This window comes from Euprymna scolopes, chromosome 7 (genome assembly GCF_053919585.1).
Source record: "Euprymna scolopes isolate OS-2025 chromosome 7, ASM5391958v1, whole genome shotgun sequence".
Taxonomy (NCBI): domain Eukaryota; kingdom Metazoa; phylum Mollusca; class Cephalopoda; order Sepiida; family Sepiolidae; genus Euprymna; species Euprymna scolopes.
In genome coordinates, this window is record NC_136488.1 from 125,688,892 (window position 1) to 125,705,884 (window position 16,993).

Below are 16,993 nucleotides of genomic sequence, written 5' to 3' on the forward strand. Positions count from 1 at the left end.
TAAATGGTTTTTGCAGTCCGCTCTATGTAGCACCTCAACCATTCTATTTTATATCTATCGGCACAGCACGGGTTGTCAACCAAATGCTGACCAATAGCAGAGTCCAAGGCTGCAGAAAGAGGGAGACCACCAGACCCCACCCTCCCTTGTCAGATCTTCGATGGAACATGCTGGTTTATACGAATCAAAAGGTGCAAGGATATTCGTCCAACATAACCAGCATCGCACTGGCATTTACATTGATATACAATATTGCTATTTTGGATGTAAGGCTATCCTCGCGAAAAGACGGAAAAGCAGGTCTCGTAGTATATACCAAACGCAAGGACACAGAATAAAAGCAGTCGTAAATACTTCTGCGAATCTGTTTAGAAAGTCTATTACTCTTTTCCCCAATCCACGGTAATTTTAAATAAACCGGGCATTTCAAGGGCCCAAACTTTTTAGAGGATTTAAAATCCGCATCCTTTTTAAAAATACGGCCATCAATAAGGTCAACAGGATAACCATTATTGATGAATATTTCCCTGATCTTATCGAGTTCGGCGTCTAATCTGTTAGGCGAACAAATCATGAGGGCTCTATGTACCAAAGTATTAATTAGGCCGACCTTACGTGATTTTGGTACAAAAGACAACCAGTTCACATATAGGCCAGTAAATGTCGGCTTCCTATAAATTGTAGTGAGAAAGCCCCCTCCTTGAACGTTCGACAAGAACATCCAAGAAGGGAAGCGAATTGTCCTTCTCACTTTCCATAGTGAACTTAAGAGCCCCATGCAAAGAATTCAACCTATTAAAAAATATCGACGCTTCACCTTGCGATGGAAAAATAGCAAAAGTGTCGTCAACATATCTGAAATATGTAATGGGTTTAGTTGTAGAATTGAACATAACGGATTCATGGTACCCGACGAAAATATCCGCTAAAGTTGGGGCCAGCGGACTCCCCAATGAAACCCCGTCGACCTTACAGTACATAATATCACAAAAACTAAACTCCACGGATTTAGTGCACATTAAAATGAGTTCAATAAGAATCTCTTTAGAAAACCGTGGAGCAGTCAGGCGACCATCATAGAGCGCGTCGGTACATATACGTATAGTCTCATCCAACGGTATGTTGGTAAAGAGACTAGAGACACCAAATGAGCACATAAAAGACGTCTCTGCATTTGAATCCAACCCACGTACACAATGAACGAACCGAAAAGAATCTGGGATACAGTGCGTGGTATATAACTCGCGCACAGGTTGCAGAAATTCCACAAGCCACTGAGCCAAAGAATGTTGTGCTGAACCAACCATTGATAAATTAGGTCTCAGTGGAACACCTTGCTTATGGATTTTGGGGAGACCATACATTCTGGGACGTTGTGACCCAGAGGGTCTGATCCTGTCATAGACGTCCTTGCAAAACACCTTCTTTTTAAATAATGCAAGTAGACATCTTTGCATTTTAGTCTCGTTCTTGCAAATATTATCCGTCAACTCGACGGGGCCGATTTTACGGAATTTCGAAACATCATTGAGAATAACTGCCATTTTCTCAACGTAGTCCGATTATTCAATAAGTTCCCCATTAGAACTCTTTATTCTCGACATAATATTATTTTGTACGCTATCGATTTTCTCCTGATGAGATGATAGCCGAAAGAGCTCTTGAGAAACTTCCGCTTATTATTTTCAAAACTGTATATATATATATATATATATATATATATATATATATATATATATATATATATATATTAAAGAGTGTACAGTAGAAATTGGACATTATAGTAATCATTAGTAATGAAAATTTGGTAAAGTTGATAACTTATATGGAACGGCTCATCAAGAACTTATTTACGTTAGACTTGAAGACAACCATATTGTAGTCAGCCGGAAAGCAGGAAAACGGAAGACAATTCCACAGGCGTGCAGTTCTAAGAAAAAAGCTTTGTTCATGGAATCTACGTTTAGGTTTAGGCACAGATAAAGAGTGGGGGGAATTATTGATAGTGTTTACAGCTAGACGAGTGTTTCTTGTGAAAGTTTGGTGAGGGGGGAACCATAGACTGAAGCTCATTCGAACACTTTCCATGAAAATAACGATACATCAGAGACAAACTCGCAACATCTCTTCTGTGAGATAAAGGTTGCAAGGAAGAGAAAAGGACATCTCCTACGAGGCTACGAAGTCTATTTTGAACTCTATCAAGGCAGGCCAAGTCCTTTCTAGCAGCTCCTGCCCAGATGTGGCAACAATATTCCATCCTTGGACGTACCTGGCTCTTATATAGATAGAGAATAGCATCAGCAGTGAGATATCTACCGGATCGATAGAAAGATCCCACCATTTTTCCAGCGGCCTTGGCAACAGATTTGATGTACGTGTTCCATTTAAGATCAGGAGTAATGGTCAAGCCAAGAAGTTTGTCAAAACTTGAGGCCTCCTGAAGACGAGAGCCATTCATTTCAATTGATGTCAGATGTGGATCAGAATGTTGATGATGTAAAGAGAGAAGTTTGGTTTTAGATGCATTAAAAGTAACCAGCCATTCTTTACCCCATTGTACTACATGCTCAAGATCAGAGGAGAGAGAATTAGAGAGAACTTGGTCGTTTACTGTCTTAGATGTGCTACCATAAATGGTAGTGTCGTCAGCATAGATGTCTACAAATGATGTAAGGATGTGATTTGGAAGATCATTAATGTAGATCAGGAAAAGAGTTGGGCCCAGGATAGACCCCTGAGGGACACCGGCATTAATACTGAGAGCTTCTGATTTTTGCCCCTCAACTACTACTCTTATGAACCTATCAGAAAGAAATGATTTAATAATTGAGAAGACATGTCCAGCAATACCATAGCTAGATATCTTATGAAGTAAACCTTTATGCCATACCCTATTAAAGGCCTTAGATATATCAAGAGCAATTGCCCTAGAAAGGTTGCCTCCGTCGAGAGATTTGCTAATCCTATGAGATATAACTGTAAGCACATCTGCTGTAGATCTAGCAGAACGGAAACCATATTGAGTGTCACTAAGAAGGCTATTTTTGTTGAGATGGTTGATTATTTCTGTATTTAACACAGATTCCAGCAACTTACTCATGACGCACAGGAGACTTATTGGCCTGTACTGAGAGGGTGATGAGCGATCACCTGAATTCTTAAATACAGGGCATACTGATGAAATTTTCCAGGGAGATGGGAAGCTATTCTCCTTAAGACAACGTTTAAACAGTTTTGTAAGTATGGGCGCTAGTTCAGGTAGAAGTTTTTTGAGTACTATAATTGGAATACCGTCAGGGCCAGTTGCTTTATTGGAATCAAGGTTTTTGATTAGCCTGGCAACATCACGTACATATATACGTATATCACATAGCGTGTTTTCTGATACAGGAGGAAATATTGGGGGTTGGCAGCCTTGATCGCAAAGGGTAGAATTAGCTGCGAAGTACAATTTATAAATAAGTAAATTCATTTTAAAATGTGAGATTCGTTTTATTGATTTTATTATCATTTATTTTATTATCTACTAGACAACAAATTTTACAGTAAAAAAGGGCAGATAATATGTATTGTTTTAGAAAGAATTAAATTGCTATAAATAAATAAATAAATAAAATATGGCATATCGTTTTATTTATTTAAATAATAGTTAGTTGACAATAACAATTGCTTTTATTAAAATAATGTGTGTTTCTCTATTTAATGTTCTATATAATATTCTGCCTGTGCGTTCCTTAGTTAGTCCGTACGTTACGCTTTTGAAAGGGCTTAGTATAATTTTAGAAGGCAAAACTGCCTCAAAAGGCCAAAAACGCGAAATTTGGCTTTAAAAAGGTCAACCTGGCAACCCTGAACAAGAATACGAGAGTTACTTCTCCTTAATGTAGCCTCGTTTTCGAATACCATAATAATGATAATATATGATTATTGTTATAATGATGTGAGAAAGGAACTCGTAGTAATTTCGACGTGAAACGGTTCTTCGCCGATGAAAGGAGACGGCGAAACATTACGTAAAAAGTGAAAAACATTCGAAAGAAACAGGGCAAAAACAAGAAAAATATTGTCTGCCAACTGATCGAATAAATTAAAGATTGTCCCTTACAATGTGATTTTGTTATTTGTATTACACTATGTAGCACAATATTACTTTCATATTCATTACCACAGTAGAACCCCTCTAGGATACGGTTTTTTCAGGTTACGACGTGGAATACGATGTTTTTCCTACCCCCTAATTACGGTATTTACCCCGCCTTGCGGTGTTATTCATAATGTTATTTAAATTTTTTATTATATACATGTGTATTATATACTCTATTTTGTTACTAATTTTTAATGGCGTGGCCCGGGGTTTTACTTTACTTATTATTTCATCTCGTTCGGGTCACTTCTACATTAAAAATACAATGGACACTATTTTCATAAAAATTTTAATAAACTCATATTTGTTGTGTGTTATTGGTTTATCTGTAAAAAAAATCTAATTTTCATGCCATCCAGAAGACTATCATCTTTATCAAAAAATATTTGTTGATTAAATCTATTTCTTATTTCGTGGAATTTCCACGGGTCCTGCTTGATTTTGTTTTATTAAAGAAAGAGTAATATATTTTGAATAGTACTTACCCTGACAGGCGTTAATTATTTCAAACGAAATATTATTTTAAACAGAAAAGTATACAGATTTGTTCTCGCTTTTTATTTATATTTAAATAAGCCAAAAAAATGTTCACACCACTACGATCGCTCATATATATATATATATATATATATATATATATATATATATATATATATGTGTGTGTGTGTGTGTGTGTGTGTGTGTGTGTGTGTGTATTATAATATAATATAAAGCTGAATGTGTGTGTGTGTTGTCACGAATAGGCTCCTATGTGGTTGACTATTTTAAAAAAACTGATTACATATAATGATAGAAGATGCATCGAGACACAGAAATGGGTATCTCTGATCCTGCAGAACGGTGGTTCATTAAAATTGTGGGGTCTGCGTTCGCGCCTGGTCCACAAAGTATGGAAATAAAAAATTTAAAAATTTAAAATAAACGTCTACAAGTGTTTTTGATATAGATGTACATAAGAATACTTTGATAAGTACGTTTTAGCTTAAATGATGGCATAATAAAATTGCGGGTTCTGCGTTCGTGCCTGGCCTGCAAAGAATGGAAATAGGCACACATTTTAATAAAAACTTTTTATATCTATCTGCGGTAGTATACTTTGATAATTATGCTTCAGTTTGAAGAAATATGGTATAATAAAATTATGGGGTGTTCGTTCGCGCCTGTCCTCCATAGAATGGAAATATGTCACAAAGTTTAATAAGGTTTTTTTTTTAATATAGATCCACAAAATATTGTGATAAGTGTTTCAGTGTGAACAGGTATGGTATAATAAATTATGGGGTTTATCTATTTTATTTTTACTTTCATCATATTTTGCTTTGGTTTTGATACTCCCGAATTCGGAGCTATCTCTTTACAACCCTTCCTTTTCATAACCTATCATACTTTAATAAATCAGAGTCCATTTTCTGTAGGCTGTTTTTGAACCCAGTCAACGACGGGTACTTTTGCTAATATATATATATATATATATATATATATATATATGTGTGTGTGTGTGTGTGTGTGTGTGTGTGTGTGTGTGTGTGTGTACGCATGAAATACATTTGAAAGTCGAATTACAATGCAATTATGAAATGAACACGTAGTGTTAAACATCATGACAGGGCAAGAAAGGAAAAAAATGCATTTAATTCTGACGAAGGAGTCTAACTCTAAAATATTAATTCTAAACAAGTAAATACTTGATCATTTCATAATTGCGTTGTAATTCTGATTTCAAACGTATTTCAATTCAAAATTCAAATTCAATTAACGCTTCTATCAAAACACTACATTGACTTCATAAATCGCGTTGCCAAACGCATTCTCTCGGCATTTCCAAAACAGCACCGCAGATAATAGCACGCGGATTCTTTATTAACTTTTTTCTTCTTCAATTTAATATCACGCCGAGGAAAAAAAGAAAAAACTATATACAATTTTGACGAAGGAGTTTAACTCCGAAATATTAATTCTAAACAAGTAAATACCTGTCATAATTGCGTTGTAATTCGGCTTTGAAACGTATTTCCTACGTATTTAAATTTATATTTCAAATTCAATGAACGCTTTTATCACGGAAAACACTAACCTGATATATATATATATATATATATATATATATATATATATATATATATATATATATATATTACAATGGCGTCACCACATATCAAGGCTGGAAGGTAACTTGAGGATAATGATTAATATATGTAAATAGGTCATCAGGGCAACAGTGTAGTAAATGTTAGCAGTTGAAATGGGTTACAATTTAATTATTTTATGAGTGGCTCAACAAGAAGGAAAATTTTACTAAAACAAAGGTATTTTGGCATTGTTTTGGTTAATCGGACAATTATTCGCATCTTGGATGTTATTGGCACAACGTTTCGGTTGTTGAAACCTACGACCTTCATGAGGTGTGAAATTCATGTTTCTTTTTGTTGTTTTTGTTTTTTCCACGGATTTTTACAATGCAGAGCTAACCTTTTTTTTTCTTAGTTGGAAAAAGAACGTGAATTTAACACCCCATGAAGGTCGTAGGTTTCAACGACCGAAACGTTGTGCCAATAACAGCTAAAATGAGAATAATTGTCCGAATAACAAAAACAATACAAACATTCATATCTCATCTCAAAAATCCAAAGAGATTTTTGTTTTTAAAAAGATTTCTTTTAAAACGTTTTGCTTCAATATACTTTTTACGTTGTCTACTGGTGTATACGGCATAATCGCGTTGACACACCGGTTCTCGTCAGATCGCCGAAGTTAAGCAGCGTCGAGCCTGGTTAGTACAAGATGGGTGACCATTACGTAATTCTAGGCGCTTTATACGCTCTCCGCTTATCTCGGCATTTGTTTCCAGTCGTCCTGTATACACACTTCGCTTGTCACTGGTATTTAACAATGTCGACTCAGGAGAGGTGTGGTTGGAGATCGCGCGCCTCCTGCCACAAAAAATTCACGCACAGCCACCTCTTTGTGGGTATTAATAGCCTGTAAAAGACTGAAGGAAAGGAACCCTTGTTACTGGTGCTGATTGTGTGAAAGGAGTGGCTAAAAAAATGTAAGAATACTTAAATGTTATCACGTTATCAAGGCTCTTTGATTGGAATAATCGTAAGGGTCGGCAGGGTGGACACAAGATCACCTTCATCTTCATCGTTTTGCCGAGTTTATTTGCATCATTTAATTAAGAGTACAGAATTGGAATATTGATATGATGCTGGATCAAGCCCCAATTGACCGTCAGCCAATTTGGAACCTTTTTGATATATAATCAACACTGGTTACTTAAGGCATCTATGCTATAAACAAAACATTTTACTATCTTTACACGGCAGTGCTATCGTTATTATTAAGTTTGCTCATTACCGACAATAACATTTCGATTTCTCTATCATTGTGATTGCCTACAAAACACAGTGTGATTTTGTTAGTGTTTTGTGTTCATTATTATGTCGTTAAGATAAGCGTTTTTAATTTTTACTTCGTTTTTGCTACTTACACCGGCGTGATCGTTGCTTTTGAACCCATCGTCGTGGTTCTATCGACTAGGCGTTTATAATCAATAAAGAGACTAGAAAGTGGACGTTAGGTTAACTTTCGGCAGCTTCGTAACTCTCGCTTCCCTTATTTTGTCCTTTGGTCCTCACATTCCATAAGCAATGTTTCTGACAAAAGAGAAAGGATTGCTGTTTTCTGAGTCGGAATTTATCTATCTATATATGTCAGGTGGGCGGTGAGGCAACACGATGAGACTGGGGAGAATTTGATTATTTAAGAGGATCACTCAACAACAATGACCGTGTTGTAGTCAGCTGAGAACAGACTCCGTGGTATTTGTAACCAGGACATAATATACATTTTAACCCCGTACACCAAGTGGCTTCATCTCTTATCTGAAGTGATTTTCGATGAAAAAAAAAAAAAACTCATAGAGCGTGTTGATTTGGTAGGAGCCGAGCGTGAAAATACATCCACCACGAAAAACAACTTTCTTAATTTCATCATACGTTCGGTTTGAAAAAGCTGGTCGTAAAAACTAAAATCTAAATTTGATTAGGAAGTCATTCCCCACGTGGGGCGCATGCCCCACCGGTGGGGCATAGCAATATTTTGGTGGGACATGGGCAGGACGTGCACCCTTGGGCTTACTATACCAAAGACTATAGGGCAATTTGAGAATGAGTTATTTTTTCATTATTATTATTATTATTATTATTATTATTATTATTATTATTATTATTATTATTATTATTATTATTAACAGTGAATTGTTTCATAATGAATCTTTGTATGTATGTGCGATATATATATATATATATATATATATATACATATATGCAAGTAGTAGAAGTAGTAGTAGTAGTGGTGGTAGTAGTAGTTTTGCTACTACTATTACTACTACTACTGCTGCTACTAATATCACAAAGGGGAGGCATCAGTATTTTAGAAATGCCTAGATGGGGCATGGCCCAAAATAGGTTGGGAACCACCGGATTAGAGGGATTTTACATACCTATTTTTAGAAGCTACTTGTAGCGTTCTGATTTTTTGAAATGAGAATTGGTTATTCGTGCTATTTAGACTCTTCGGACTACTATACTCATCTTGAGTGTCATTTTCACAACATTCAAACAGAACAAAGAAAATATTAAATAATAAACAAAGAAACATGAATTGGAAAGTAAATTGTGCAGATTCGATGTCATACAATTTAAAAAGGTATTTTCTGTGTGACTTTCATGTCAAAGGAAATCTGTTAGATGGTAATCCATATGAGACCTTCTACAGACGAACAGTAGTTCCTATTTACGTGTCTCAACACGAGGGCAGAGTTAAACACAAGGTCGGTTTTTAATGTGGGGAAAATCCAGCTCCCCCCAATAGGGGGCACTCTGGATAGGAACAAAAATAAAAAATTGCTTCAATCTAGAAGGATTTCTCCTCCGCTGATCGAGGTCAAAAAAGGTAAAGTGTAGTATCAGAACAGATACTATACTTTGCTCCTAGCCAAAAAGGCAAAGGTGTAGTTTAATAAAACGTTTATCGCTATAACAGACTTTAAATTATTGTAACCTCACGTCAAATCTTTTTTTTTTTAATTAATTAATATCCTCCGTTTTGTCTTGGAAGACAGTAGATACCACTTGTAAGAGTTCTTTCGCATACAATCGTGAAGCAATGATTGCGCAATCCCAAACCTCACCTCTTCTGAGGCGGCACTGCTTGAATCCAATAGCTAGGATGGGTCCAGAAAGACTAGAAACAATTTCGATATAAACGAAACGCACATACAACATCTGGTATTCTCATTTACTACTGACCAGACCGAACGCCGTTTAATTTCGGTGATCTAATAGGACTGACGTGTAAGCGTGATTATGCCGTATTTTTTTTTATATAGTACTGACAAAAAATGTGTACGTTTGCTTGTTACACATTCTAAAGTGCCTCAAGTACATTTGATCCATGTTTTCAAAACAAGTTGATAACAAGGGAATCATTCATAATTCCCCTTGAGTGCACAGTGAATGAGGCATAAAAATATGATTAAGTTCAGCATCTCCCCCCCCCCATTTAGCCCCAAAGTCCCCAGGAGACGTCAATTCCTGGTGAAAATAAACAAAAGGTGCAGTTTAAGGCCTTAGCATACGTAAATTTGACTTCCGCACCATGAAAATAAAGAAATGACTAAGTCCATCATCTCCACACATTTAGCCCCAAAAATCCCCAAGGCCTTAACATATTTAAATTTGAGTTCAGCACCATGCAAAACTGCTAAATAGACATACACAGAAAATTTTGGACAAATATGGTAAAATAATCCCCAAAATGGAGTGTTTTTATTAGCGCTAAAAGAGCCCCTGGGGCACACCCAAGAGTTATCGCAAAGTATAGACAAACAAAATTATATAGGAATCAGTAAGTTACAACTTTTCAGAAAGTTTTATAAAAATTCAATGTATCAATTTTTTATTTTTGATAAGCACAAAAGTGTCAATTTTAGCCATTTTAACCCGAAAGAAACCCACAAGGGGGGGGGGGGTAACCGGAATCCGTTCTGTTACTTTTTTTACTCATATCATTCTTAATGTTTGTGCAAAATTTCAAAATAAATTCCAAGGCGTGGTTATTGAGAAAAGTGCGGACAGACGAACGGACGAACAGACAAGGGTAAATTTACAGGTCCACCCTCCTTTTGTCCAGGGACCAAAAATATATTGTTGGATTTCAAGATTATCACGCATTTAGAATTCTGTATGTACTCATGAGTCATTGCTTATTAAGGCCAGAAGGTCACTCAAGGATAAAAGTTAATGAATCTGTCAGGTGGGCAGTAAGGCAACTCGGTGAGGATCGGTTACGTTGGTATAGACAGAAGAGAATTTGATTATGTAAGAGGGCGATTCGACAAGAATTTGTTAACATTGGACTTTAAAATGGCCGTGTTTTAGTCAGTTGGGAACAGACCTCGTGGTACAATGTTCTACAAACCGGTAATTTTGGAAAGAAACTTTGTTCACTGAAGTTTCCTTTGGTTTTAAGCCCTTAGAGGAAAAAAAGGAAAATTATTTACAGTGGTTATAGCTAGATGAGTTTTTTTGTTATAAATGTTTTATAGGGAGTACATTTAGATTGGAGGTCAGTCGAGCACTGGTTTAAAAAATAACGATCCAGTTGGAAGAAAACTAGCAACCTTTTTAGAGTGAAAAAAAAAGACGTTATATGAAAGGAAAGGGGCATTACTTAATAGATTTCGAAGTTGATTTTGTATGTTTATCAAAGTAATACAATTGTAAATACATGGTGAGTCACGAGAAACGGATGTCTTTGAGGAAAACAAAACTCTGCGGGTATTAAACTTAAGTAGATTTAAAGACTACCTTCCTCACTTCCTATCCCTTATTCTAGGAGAGCAAGGAGCGTTTTAAAAACATTCGTTTCCCGTGGCTCACCCTATACTATCTTGTATTTCTGAAAATTTCACGTGTATTTTTTACATAAACCTGCATAATTTCCTGTTAATATTAATAGCATAACTTTTTAACTAATAAGCGTTCCAATATTATTAAAATGAAGGATTTTCTTCCGTAAAAATAACTGTCCTAGTTTACTAAATATTCTTTTAAAGAAATAAATTGAATATATTTCTTAATTATTTAAAGTTGTAGCAATTTAATTATTTTAAAAACAAATATATCGTCATTCATTCCTTGGCCTTCGGGCCAAGATCACAGCGCAGTATCTGTTTTGGTGCTACACTTCACCTTTTCTGTCCTCGGTCAGTGGAGAAGAAATCCTTCATGACTATATATTATTATAATTAATTTTAAAATGGATAAAGTCAAATTTTTTACGCTAGTAGATATACCCGGCGTTGCCCAGTATTAAACGTAACGTTAAATTCTTTCAAAAATGAAGTAAAAAAAAATAGAAATAGACTGAGACATGTCCATTTCCGTATTATCTTACTTTTCTTGTACGTAAACAAAAAAAAAAACCCTAAAGACAAGGAGTTAAGTATGATAACCATTGGACCAGCTTGACATGATCTTTGAGAGTGCCCATTGTTTTCGTTACCCCCGTTACGTGAAATAGTTGCCACACAGGTAAAAATCCGATGACCCCCAAGTACTAATTTTTCAATGTTGACCCCTTAACAGCTTTTTCTTCCGGATGAAAACCGATTAAAACGTTTTCCACGTGTCTGAATACCCTATATGCCAAATTTCAAGTCTGTAGATACAAAAATTGTTGAGTATATAGGTTTAGAAGTGTCATCAAAGACACAGATTTTCACATTTATAGATAAATAGATTAGCAAAATCACATGAATCAAGAATCATTATATTTGCTGGGCGGACGATCACATATATTTTAATGTGCCTGAAAGGTGATGACGTACGTACGAACATAACATGCCTTCACTTATTATTATGTAGATCTTTAATTTATTATAATCGATAGAAGTGGAAATTAATAGTAAAAGATTACAGTTAAGAACTTTTCGTTGCTTATTCTAGAGTGCCTCAAATGTATTTGATCCAATATCCTTTAACTAATCTATGATCTTTAAGATTATCAGTAAAACTAGAATTATGCTTATTGGCAGATTAATAAGAATCTGAAAGATTCGTCATATTTTACCATACCAATACTGAATTCATCGTTTATAATACAGATTACAGTTCATCAAATTTTCATCAGTACAAGTTAGTCCAATACTGCAGCTATAGTGGATGTTTTCCATTTTCTGTCTGGGATTTCCACGTGGGTAGTTGCTTGTTCTTGCTGTTCCCATCAGTGTAGTTTGCTGGCAGCCCTTCCAACAGTCACCCTTGCACGGTTTAGATCCACCGACTCTTGTGGTTGAAAAATTACGACAAAGAATAAATAACAACAAAACTGAGGTAAATTTACGTAACCAATTATTATACAAGCGAGGTAAACAATGGGTCCCAGTGAGAAGGGTGTCTGACCGAGAGGCAGGCAAGATGAAGACCAGAATTTACGCAAAGCTCTAAGAACTGTTTGTACTTCTAAGAAACAAACGGCAAGTAAAATGACTATTTTTGATAAAATAAAATTACTGTCTCATGTCATTCAAGGGGAATAACTCTCCTCCGACAAGGCTTAAAAGTGTAAATTGAGTTTTGTGTCTAGTTAGGTACAATTGTAACAGTGCGGACGCGCGTCTGCGAATGCATGCGAAATGACGTCACCAGTGGAGGAAAATAAAGACTTAAAAATAGATCACGTTAGAGATGAGAAGAACGTTCGAGATCACGTAGAGGCGTGGGTAACGTCTGAGGGCACGCACGAGAAGACGATTACGTGGGTGACGTCACAGTGGTAACGAAAGAATAAGGAAATAAATGACGTTTTAATCCATCTAAAAACAATCTTCTATCTTTGCATCATCAACGCTCTGATCCCCATCTAGCATCAATTGAAATGAATACCTCTTGTTTTGGGGAAGCTCAATGTTTTGACAAGCTTCTGGGCTTGACCTTTACTCCTGATCTGAAATGGAACACGTACATTAAATCCGTTGCCAAGGTCGCTGGAAAATCGTAGGATCCTTCTATCGATCCAGTAGATGTCTCGCTGCTGATGCAATTCTCTACTTATATATAAGAGCCAAATACGTCCAAGTATGGAGTACTGTTGCCACTTCTGGGCAGGAACTGCTAGAAAGACCTTATCCTGCCCTGACAGAATTCAAAATAGACTTTGTAATCTAGTAGAGGATGCATTTTTCTCTGCCCTGCAAGATCTATCTCACAGAAGAGACGTTGTGAGCCTGTCTCTGCTTTATCGTTATTTTCATGGCAAGTGCTCGTCTGAACTCCAATATATAGCCCCTCCTCGTCAAACTTTGACAAGAAACACTCGTCTATCTAAAAACACTATCAATAATTATTTTCTCCCACTCTTTATCTGTGCCTAAACCTAAACGTAGATTCCATGAACAAAGCTTCTTTCTTAGAACTGCACGCTTGTGGAATACTCTTCCGTTTTCCTGCTTTCCAGTTGACTATTATATGGCCGTCTTCAAATCCAATGTAAACAAGTTCTTGATGAGCCGTTCGCCTTAAGTAATTCAATTTACCAAATTTCCACTACTAACGATTACTACGATATTGTCCCATTAACTACTGTACACTCTTTAACCCTAATCCTCGAGTGGCCTCTGGGCCTTGATAATTGTAACTCCTATGTAAGAAAAAAAAACGCCAGTTAAAGTTCTTTTCTATTTTTTGTCTTCTTTATGACTGAAGTTACAACCTGTTGGATTCTGGATTGCGTTACACGATTAGGAACATCGGATTTATCAGACAGACGATAAAATTTCGTCTCTGATCGTGTTACATATGTAACGAGAACATAAATAAGTGTGGACTACATACATTCGCCTGACTCTTGCGTTTCCATATTGTATGAGGCATTAACGAAGTCACGATATAGAAATGCTGACACACCAAAAACTGTTCATCAGATCACGCTGAAAATTTGTGATTTTTGTTATCGAGGTGCGTCAGATTTATTTGGGAAAATAAGTTATAATTTCCTCAAAATTTTGACCCTCAAGTTTTCAAAGGAAAACGTGCAACTTCTATGACTTCAATATCTTTCTTTTTGCGTAGGAGTCACCACTTATCAAGGCCCAGAGGCCACTCGAGGATAAGGGTTAAAGAGGGTACTTGTAGTCAATGGGAAAATATCGTAGTAATCGTTAATACTGGTATTTTAGTGAATTGGATTACTTAAGGGGAACAGCTCATCAAGAATTTGTTTACGTTGGACTTGAAGACGACCATATTGTAGCCGGCTGGCAAGCGGCAAGTTTCTACAATGGCCAGAATCGAAGTTGTCGCAAAAAGTTTGGCCTCCATCTTTTCCATGATTTAGACGTTAACGTTTGACCTGGGTTTTCTCAAATTAAGTCAGTTCTAAGTTAACTCGTGATTGATATTTTGACCAAGTTTGGTAACGATTCGTCAAGCGATGTAGGCGGTAAGCTTTACACAAACAAAGAAATTCGACCGAAAGCCCAAACGCAAAGCTAACAATCATGCACTAATTCTTAATTACAATATTTATATTCAGATCGATTGTTTTTCTATGATTATTTTTTATCACAATTGAAAATAATCATTGGGAATCGTGTAATGACCGCCATTGACTAGTGTTTGTCGCAGGTGTTGTTATTAGTAAAAACATTTCTTTATTGAAAATGTGTCTGGAGAAATTTGAATTTTTTTTATATAAAAGCAATAAAGTCGAGACAGAAAACTTTTATTTTCTAACGTCTAAGAGTTTAATAATCATTTCCTGATCATTAATTTAATAAGAAAATAAAAAAAAAAAAACATACTAGATTTTACTGAGCATATTTATCTCCTTGACAGGAAATTAGGCATGAGGTCAGATGTACTTTTCATAATCAAGTGCACTCGGATCAGCGACCTCTCGCACACAAAAATTCCCGAGCAGCCCCATCAGCGTCTCCCATTACGGCGCATTAGTCGATTAGACAAAAACTAACCGTTTCTCGGCTCTAAGGTAAAGCCTGGGGAAGTGGGGTAGATCTTTTAAATATGTGTAGAACTATCTCTCGGTCTTACGACGACGAAACTACTGTTGAACTCATTTGCAGCATAATCGTAACGTTGCAGGACACTGTTTGAGTTTAAAATTAAATATAGAAAAGGATGATTATATATATATATATATATATATATATATATATATATATATATATATATATATATATATATATATATATTGCTGTGTTTTCTTTGGAGTATTTCTGACGTGGATAACTAGGTCCATCACTTCCATGCTAATGTTTCGGCTTTACTTTCGATTATTTTGCTTCTGGATTTATCAACGTCAGTTAAAAGATTAATTAAATATATGTAGAAGACAGTACAATGCAGAGATAACGGAAAGACACAAACTGAAGCAGGTGAAGAATAGTTTTATTAATACAAATTACAAATGCATGTGTATATAATTATATATTTCATACACACATTTTATTTATATTTGAACCGTGATTACCTGTGTCAGCTGGTCTGATGGAATATCCGTGTTCTATAATATTTCGAGAAAGATCTTTTCGTCAGACATGTGTTTGTACTTTGGTTCAAACGCGCTTCTGTAAACAGTAACAGTCTCGCAGCAAATAATGGCCTGAAACGTGTTATTTAGTATTTTATATTATTTTAATATAATTAAATATTTTTTTTTATTAGTGAAGGACTTTCGTAAATTCAGCATTTTTTATATTTATTTATACCTGACAGACTAGCGAAATGTTTTTGTTTTCAAACTTCAGTGAAACAGACCGATAGAAATGCTATTTAAAACTTCAACGTGTCAGTAAAAATAGATTTTTTCTAAAACTTAAGTGTGACAGACCAAAGAAAATGTTATTTCAAACTTAATCGTCACCGAAATGTTTTGCAAAATTTAGCGTGGCACACGAATTGAGAGAAAGCGTCTCTAAAAAAAACAGTATGGACGTATCTAAATAAAAATGCGTCCGTTATTAGTGATTTAAATTCTTTTTCAATGAGAAGTGTTAAAGATTAATGGACCAGGCGCCTCCTAAAAATGTGGGGACGAATCTAAAAAAAAAAAAAACGAAAAACGCGAAAGATCTTACGACGGTTTAATCGTTTTATTAGTTATATCAGCATATTCGATCGACCGATCGTTTCGGAAGGATTATCTACTCTTGATAACAAGCCAGAAAAAAAGCATTAAAATGACTTTTGAAGAATTTAATGTTATTTTAATGCATGAGTAGAAGATTTAAAAGAAATTAATCTTCCTTGGCGAACGTGATAGAACAAAGCAAAACATGTTTAGATGTTCATTTTTAATGGGAAGCGAACGATTCAAAGCAAGGGTTGGAGTCGAGTTGATTAAACTATTAGGAGTTAACATTTGACCTATTATTTAAAGTACGTAACAATTATACAGACTATATAAATAAATGGATTTATCAGAGTACAATATTAAATTTTAATTTTAATGGGATATGTCCTCTACATTTCTCACAGAAGAGGTTTTACTGATCTTTCTCAGCTTTAGCGTTATTTTCATGCTAAGTCCTCGACTAAGCTGAAATTTCTGGTCCTTTCCATAAAACATTCAGAGCTAGAACTTGTCCAGCTGTATATAATTTATCTTTTCCTTCTTTGTGAACCAAGAATTAAACTGAACTTCCATAAGCCGGCTTTCTTTCCAAGAATTTCTCGTCTTTTGAACATAAAACCACGGGGTTGCTTACAGCATGATCGTTTTCAAAGACCAATATTAAGAAACTCTTGTTCAGCCATTCTC